Consider the following 8736-nt stretch of genomic DNA (forward strand, 5'->3'; position numbering starts at 1 on the left):
GCAAGGTAAATAACCTTTTATTAGATAATGGGCTACAGATAAATCAAGTTGTCAGCGTGCTGTTAGACAACTGTAATACAATGTGTGGCTGTAAAGCTGGTGTTGAAACTTTAATTAGAGCTGCTAATTCAAACTTATTGGACATTCATGGTGACACTGTGCATATTATAAATAATGTAGCTAAAAAGTTTTTTTCTCATTTTGAAAATTATTTGGAAGGAGTAGCAAGTGATATATATTATGATATACAAGATTCCCCTAAAGCTAAAAGTTTATTTTCTGAAATTGATAGTATTGAAAAAAAATTTATTTTAAGTAAGTGCAAAAGAGTTGATTCAGATTGGTGGGAGCCAATTTTTGAATTAAAAGATCAGAATAACGAACCAAAGTATAAATATTTAACTATATTATGCAAAGCACTTTTGACACCATTCTCTGGTCCTTTAGTTGAGGGAAGTTTCAACATTATGAATGATATTATTACTGAAGATCGAAGCAAACTTTCAGTTGAAAATTTTGAAGCAATTTCTACCATAAAATATAATTTAAAACGAAAAAAAATTAAGTCTATTGATATCAAGCCTTCTTTGAAGATGCGTAAGGCAATCCATAGTGCACATGCAAGTTACAGAAAGCATTTATCTGTTAAAAAGTGTTTATCTAGAAAAGTTGAAAGTACAAAAAATTTATCAAAAGAAGTGTCTCCGAATTCCGTTTTGGAACATCTGTATCCACCTGGACCTTCTAATTCCAAGCTTATTAATACATTGACGGTTAAAAATTCAGAAGGCTGCTGGAATAGTGCAGCCGTGTTGTCCGAAAAAAGATCCAGTGAACATTTTTCTTTAGACAAAGAAAAGCCTCCTAAGATTTTAAAGTCTTCTTTTATAACAAATTATTTTCAAAATAATTAAATCATTACTCTTTATTATTCACTCTATTTTTTTATGTACTTTTATTTTAAGAATTGTAAATTTTAATTTAATTTTATCTAATTTTTTAGTAAATTTTAATTTTTAATAAATGTTTTAGTTTGTAATTAAAATTTCATAATTTTTTTTTTTTTAAATTGATAAGTATAGATATACTGTAAAGACAGTTGTGTAAATGTAATATGTTTTTAATCAATATATCTTAATTTTAATAAGCATTGTAGACTTCATTTTATAGAATATTGTTTTTGTTATTTATTAACAAAGTATTAACTTAGCTAAGTATTATTCTTTTCCATAAAATGCTATCACTTTATTTTATTAGAAAATTAAATGTTTGAAAAAAAATTAAAAGCTGAGATAATTTTTGCTTGAAATAACTAATTACTTTGCATTTTTTGTTTATGCTCCTGAACAATAGTAGGTTTGCTAAAATAAATATGGAATTTTTATAAACCTTGTTTGGATTTTGTATATTTTAATTTTTATTTAAAAGTTTGTTCGCAATTTTTGTAGAAAGAATTCATATATAATTTTTTGTTTACTTAAAATTATTAGACAGGACACGCCCACTTCTGATTTTGAAATTTTCAGTCTTGACAATTTTTGAAACTTTCACCCCTGGCCATCCCTGGGATTGGTACCCAGTTCACCTCATTGGAAGATGAATGATCTATCCCCTGAGCCACCACAGCTCAAAATTTCATCAAATTGGTTCAGCCCAGGCAAGAATTTAATGGAACTTGAGTGGATGAATGGTGTGAGCCATCCAAAACTACTCAAAATTTGAAGTTGTGGTGGAGGACTTCATAATTCCATGCTGAGGCAAATAAAATGATTTAGAATAGTCTGGAGAAAGATCCTCATTCTTTACTTCAACCATTATGACCTAATTCCAAATATTCACTCATATATTTCTTATATTGAATTTCAAATTTTGGATCCTTGGGAAATTTTCTTTTTTTTCTTCAACTTTATACTAACTGATGCAGATTTAAATTCACATAATGAATCTGTAGATTTAATAAATTGTAATTTACAACAAAACTACAGTTAAAATGAATAACACAATTTACTTTAAAGTTATTCTCACGAAACTCTTCATTGGAATCCAAAACACTGATATCATTAACTGGAATCTCTTTAGATTTTCCAAAACACTTTAAAGAATTATCAATAATTAAATCGGGACAAGTATTATGAATGCATGAATTATAATGCAAATTATAATGAGAATGAGACATTTACAACAAATTATCCTACCAAATAAAGTATTTTGGGCTATAACTCGTTTATCATCTTTTAAAATTAACCCATTATGAATTAACTCAAAAAATAGTCACACCCTACAATGATATCAATAGTTTTAGCAAAATTAGAATCAGCTTATTTAAAGAGATTTAATAAAATCTAAATTTTCAATTATTTGTTGTGATGTGGTATGTAAGCAGTAAGTTTACATAAAACGAAAGATTTTTCCTATCCTTATGTACATAAAACTAAAAAAAATAAAATTGAAATCTACTTTTTTAAATTGGAAAAATGTTTTGGTTTTTGTCAGACCTAAAATAGATATCAAATCTTAACTAACATAGAGTGCATCATTAACCCTTTGCCTACGGCTGGCACAGCATATGCGTTGCTCGAAAAAGTTGCCCTTACAACGGCGCTGGCTCACTGTTGTGCCGATTGTTTCCTTCCCCTGAACTTGTTTGACGACCCGTTAACCTGTCATTTCATCACACTCTTTTAAAAGACCCTTTTGTTGGAAAAGGAGCTATGAGTATAACAGAGTCTTCTTTGACCTGGCTGAAAGATATTTAGGTTTTTATTTTATTATTTGGCAAATTTTGAGTGCTTATAAACTTTTCGTTGTCTTTATGATAGCTGTGCTATTATTTCATTACCTATTTTAATTTGAGATCTATTTCATAAAATTATTTAATATTTTATTTTTTACTGAGAGGCTCAAAGAAAGACTAAAAAGTTTGAATCCCAGAATTTCGGGGGGGGGATTTGTCCCGACGGTCCCCCCTCCCTGGCTACGGGCCTGCATGGACACATCTTCATTTTCTTGGAAACTTATCTTTCAAACTGCTATTCTTTCTTCTAGAGAACTGAGGAGGGGATAATCACACCTCTTCGCTGGGGAATATCTGACAAAAGCCTGAGGGACAGAAAGAGACAGGTCCTCTTCTTTACAAATTCTTTTTTATCTAATGTGTTTATCAATGGTTTATGTAATCACATAATTGCTTTTTGAAATTTTGAAGCAAAATAAAAGTATAAGAATAAAATAAAAAAATTTCAGTTTTAATTTTTTCATCTTTTTTTTTTTTTTAATTCTTTTAAAGGCGGAAAAACATTTATTTATTCGGATTCAAGATTTATATTTTAATCAGTGCAATAAATATGCAGTCGTAAAGAAAGAAAAATAAACAGTAACAAAATATTTTAAATTTATTTTAATTTTTTAGGCAGATTTAATTTATAATTTTTTGATCATTTTCTTAGTAGTAAAAAGATTGTTGATTCATTCAGAAAAACAATTAAACTGTTCGTATTCAATATCTTAAAATATATATTAAGTCAATGAGAATCTGTTATGTTGATTATTTTATGTACAGTGTATGAAATGGTAAAAGGGAACACCTTGATTAACTTTTAATTTAATTCTATTCTCGCGTACAACGTGTCAATACCATATTTTTCAAGTTACGAAATTGAACAAAAAAACGCATTTTGATCAGGATAAATTGGTATTTTTCGAAGACACCAGAAGGTAGCAATACAAATAATTAGGTAAAGCCATTTAAAAATTAACGAAGTTGCCATGTCAAATGTTAAATTGGACTTATAAATATACGGCAGCTCCACACAGTGCGTTGGTTCTCATCAGTTCTTCAATTATATTATACACTAAAAAAATAAGGAATTTTTTGTCACTAGTTCAAGAATAAAAAATAAATTAAATGAGGAAAAACTACAAATGTTTTACAGAATTAATTTATTTGCTCGTTCTATTTTAAGCTAAATTTTGTGACTTAATATACAAAAATTATGCGTTGCCTAACTAAGTTATTTATGAAAACAACCAAATGTTCTAGAAGATGGCTTAAAATTAATTTTAACATTAAATTCTTATAACTATTAGTTTTTAATACGAATTATTTATTCACTACTCCAAATTGATTTTAAAAACTGCTTTATTAAATACGATAGTAAAACATAAAGTTAGCATATTTCTTGCACGAATTTGTTTTACACAGTACAAAATAATTTTCATATGGCAAAGCATTAAGGCAATTTTCCTTAATTCAAAGGCAGCCGGATAAGTTTTTTCTTTTTCGATTTCTCGATATTGTAAAATTATTCTTGAGATTATATTAGAAGGCTTAAACACTTTGGACAACGTTATTTTAAAGATTATTACTATGCTTTGAAATCCAAATTATCTTAGAGAATAATTTCTGATTTTGTTTCAGCTTCATTTTTATGCAAGATAAGTTTTCTCTTAAAGGGAAGTTTTTGTTTAGAACTAATCTGCAATTTGTTAGTTGCATATAATTTTAGAATATAAATTTTAGCACGAAATAAAACTGTACTACTTTCTACTATACTTTTCGTAATGTGAATGAACTCCTAAGATTACGTTGTTTCTCCCACAGCAGTTATCGAAATATATATATATACACCGCAGAGCCATTACATTATGACCACCCTGCTAATAACATGTAGGACCACCTTTAGTCCTCAAAACTGCTAGCACCCGCTGTGGCTTTGATTCCACAAGGTGCTGATAGGTAGTCTGACCCAGGTAAAAATTCTTGCTGGTATTTGTTTGCTAGACGAGCATGAAATGCTATGTACTAGCAAAAAAACCAGCTTGAACTAGCAAAAATATTTGCTGGTACCAGCAAAAAAACTAGCTTGCCATACCATGTATTGGCACACTTTGTTGCTTGTCTAGCATACAGATACCAGCTTGTGTTGCTGGAATATCTTGCTAGTCTAGCAGTAATCAAGACCATCACTTGCTAACTTTCTGTGCTTTTCTAGCATGAGAATTCTACAATCGGTTGCTAGGAATTTTTGCTATTCCGGCATGAGAATTCTACAATCGGTTGCTTTTAATTTTTGCTATTCTAGCATATGAATATTACCATCAGTTGCTTTTAAATTTTGATATTTTTAGATTATTTCTTCACCACGATCCCAAGGCAAAAGAACCTTAATGGACCAACATAAATTTGATGGTTACCATCTTGAATTCTCATCAAAGACCAACATATAGCTTAATGGGACCATCATGAATTCCCTACATCCCATTCAGGAATTCACACCTTTTACGTAGGGCCAACAAAGCATACCAAACAGTGCATGATGGATTTTTATATTGGGCCAAAATAGCGTAATGGAATTTTATGTTGGGACAGCATAGAATACCCAATATAGTATGATGGATTTTTACAATGATCCAATATAATTTACAGGTTACCATTATAATTTTCCCTCACAAACCATCATGCCTTATGTTAGGCCCAGCATCCAAAGTTAGGAATTAGCACCTTTTCGTGTTGGGCCAACATAGCATATTCAACATAGTATAAAGAATTTTTAAAATGGGCTAACAAGAAAAAATCCATTATGATGCAATATAATTTATTAGTTATCACTATAATCTCACATAAAGGGGTAAAGCTTGCTTTTGGTATAATTCTACATAAAAAGGGAGGAAATAAGAATATGGAATTTCAAATTTAAATTGGACAATTCTACAACTAAATATTGTAACTGTAAACCAACTAATTTTAAACGCTAAGCTTATTAGTTTAAAAGTCCTTCTGCTGTTACTTTCCTAAGCAAAATGTAAAATATTTATTTAAAAATAAAAATACAAAGATAAAAAAAAAGACATTTATTTAGAAAAATACAATGCTAATAATACAATATTTATCTTCCTAATTTTCAATATCTACATTTCCGCCGTTGTGGCCTCCTTATAAATCTTATAATAAAGCTTTGCTGCACCTTAAAAAAATAAATAAAATTTAAGCAATATTAAATCACAAAATCATATAAGACCGCAGAATTAAACTTACTACTTTTTATAAAATAAATTTGAATATATTTATTTGATTTGCACAAAATTAAATCAAAGTAATATTTTTTATAAGATAGCATCACATATTTCCCTACATATTAAACAAACCTGATTGTCTTGTTACATTTTTATGCATTCTTATTGGTGAGAAAATACATGAATTTAAAAAAGACATGATTTTATATACAATCAAAGAGAATCTAAAATGTTAGCAAAAAAGACTGCAGTATAAAATATGCTGCCGCGGAATTTGCAAGTAATGTTTGACTTTTCTTATTAACATCATTATCTTGATTTTGATAAAGATTCAAAAACAAAGATTAAAACTAAGCGCATATCATTTAGGAGTAGCAAGTAAGGGTATGCAATTTCCCAGGTACTAAAGAATAGAAGCTTGTACTAATATGGCAAATTTAACACAAGCGCAGAAAACTACTACACTACTTTCCATTCCATAACATGCTCATTCCTAAAAATTTGCACTGGTGCCAACATTATTTAAAGAACTGTATTAAAAATATGTTACGATTAGGAAAACAAAACAAATTTGCTATTAATATTGCAGTAGAAATTTTTTTTTCCCACAAAAAAAATCGTATTTTAAGGGGAAAGCGATTATTTAGGGATTTGCCACTTTCATTCACCAAAATTTGTCTAGCAAATTATTTATCAGAATTGATAATTAACTTGTTCTTATTAAAAATACCAGCAGTTCCTAAACAGTGTTCTGCAAAACTCTAGAAGAATAAAAGAGATGTAAATGATAGAAATTTAAGCAGTCTAAAAATAAAAAAAGCATTTTTAAAAAAAGAAAGCATTTTTAACACCTGTTATGATATTTAGGCCCAAACAATAATCGATTACTTAATATTGCACATGCTTTTGTGTAATTATTTTAAGTATAATGCTAATAAAAAAGAGAAGACATTTTTAAAAATAATTTTTCTAATAATATTATTGAATTGAAAATCCTTGTAAAAAATTTTAGTTTTATTTCCCATTGTGCTTTTCAAATTGAAATGAAATAACTAGATTCACTAATAAAAAATCCATCCTTAAGACTCTTTTTTTTAAATATTTATAGCAGTTCCGTTTGTTTTCATTTCAATAAAAAACACTATTTGGCTTATTTCATTTCTTAGTTTTACTCTGAAAAAAATTTCATAGCTATACTAAATGCAGCTCTAGGACCATGAATTCAACTGTCTAACATAATACCTGATTGAAGATTATTATGAAAAAGATAAATGATGAAAAAAATTTCATTTCTCTTGGAAAATCTTTAAGAGTTAAATACTTTTTTTTATTGGAAAATACATTCACAGATGTTTTTATAAACTTTATTTAAAATTGTTCAGGTACCGCCGAGAGATGGTTGATCTTTTAGGGTTCCATATTAAAAATAAGGAACAACTGGAATATACAGTTGTGTAGAACAACAACAAAAAATTTAAAAATTGTGACACAGGCAAACAAGAGACTCACCTGAATATGCTTTCAATTTTTTATTTTTAAGAAAATTCATTAATAATTATTTGCAGGCAGCAAAGATCATCTCATTGATATATAACATTATGAACATCAGTATTGATTTAATCTGTAATGATTATGCTGCACAGTACTGCTCTCTAATTTTAATATAATTATATCATAATTCCTTTTTTTTCCCCTAAAGATTTTCTGTAAAATGGATTGAGTAATAAACTCTCAAAATAAATGTAAAATTTAAAGAAAAATAAATATTACTTGATTTAGTATATACTAAGGTTAGTTGGTTTAAACTAGATATTTTTATTTTTTTAATTTTTAAGTCATACAAGCATTTTTTAAAATATTTTTGTAATATTTTCAAAATGATTTTTCTTTTTTTGCATAATAGGATATTTTAACAAAAAATATTAAAAATTCATTTGTCTTTCCATTTCATATTTAATTAAATGCTACATTGTGTTTTTAAGAGGATGTCATACCACGGGAGTAACTTTACATCACAAATTTTGTTTCACCTCCATAACTAGACCTGAAAAATAACTACTCACAGAGAGAGAGAGTGAGAAAGCGGAGACTTAAATAAGAAAAACTAGTACCTTTTCCCCATCGTTATATGCAGGGGCGGATCTACTTAAGGCCTTTTTGGGCTGCAGCCCAGGGCCCCGAGGATACAAAGGGCCCCCAGTCCCCACTGGAAACAATATGTGATATTTTGAATTAAAAAAAATATCTAATACTAAAAAAATATATATTATAAGGTTGGCAACCCTGAGATCAATCAACCCATGCATGTGCGCGTCTATCGAACGGAACAGGGAATTACCCGTCGCTTGTTTTTGATCAATGTATTTTTTCGCGTCTATTATGGGGGACTTCCCGCAGCGCCGCTTAACGCCCGACGCAATTTTGTTTTTTTCCCGCACTTCTGTTCTCGCCGTCAAAGTGACAAACTTGTTTAGTTTACTAATAACTGTCTTGACTACTAGAAACCGTCTGATCCCACTGAAAACTATATTGGTGTTCAGCAAGAGGACGGTAATACCGAGGCGGAAAGAAATTTAGAGAATATTAAGTTTGAGAAATATGTTGACGTGGGCTTGTGGTCAGAATTGCTAAATAATGATTTTATTAATGACATACTCTCACATGAAATGACTGACTTTCAAAATAAAGATCCGAAAAATATATATTCAGCTTCAATAAAGAAAT

General features: G+C 29.0%; 1 long non-coding RNA gene across 1 annotated transcript in view; it reads right to left on the reverse strand.

Moving 5' to 3' along the window:
- Nucleotides 1-5835: 5835 nt before the first annotated feature.
- Nucleotides 5836-8736, reverse strand: part of LOC139427043 (uncharacterized) — a 15861-nt gene continuing 12960 nt past the window's right edge. The window contains exon 3 of the long non-coding RNA XR_011638194.1: nucleotides 5836-5963. This is a non-coding gene — a long non-coding RNA (uncharacterized lncRNA). The remainder of the gene's footprint in view (nucleotides 5964-8736) is intronic.

The sequence above is a fragment of the Parasteatoda tepidariorum genome, chromosome X1, assembly GCF_043381705.1.
Source record: "Parasteatoda tepidariorum isolate YZ-2023 chromosome X1, CAS_Ptep_4.0, whole genome shotgun sequence".
Lineage (NCBI taxonomy): Eukaryota > Metazoa > Arthropoda > Arachnida > Araneae > Theridiidae > Parasteatoda > Parasteatoda tepidariorum.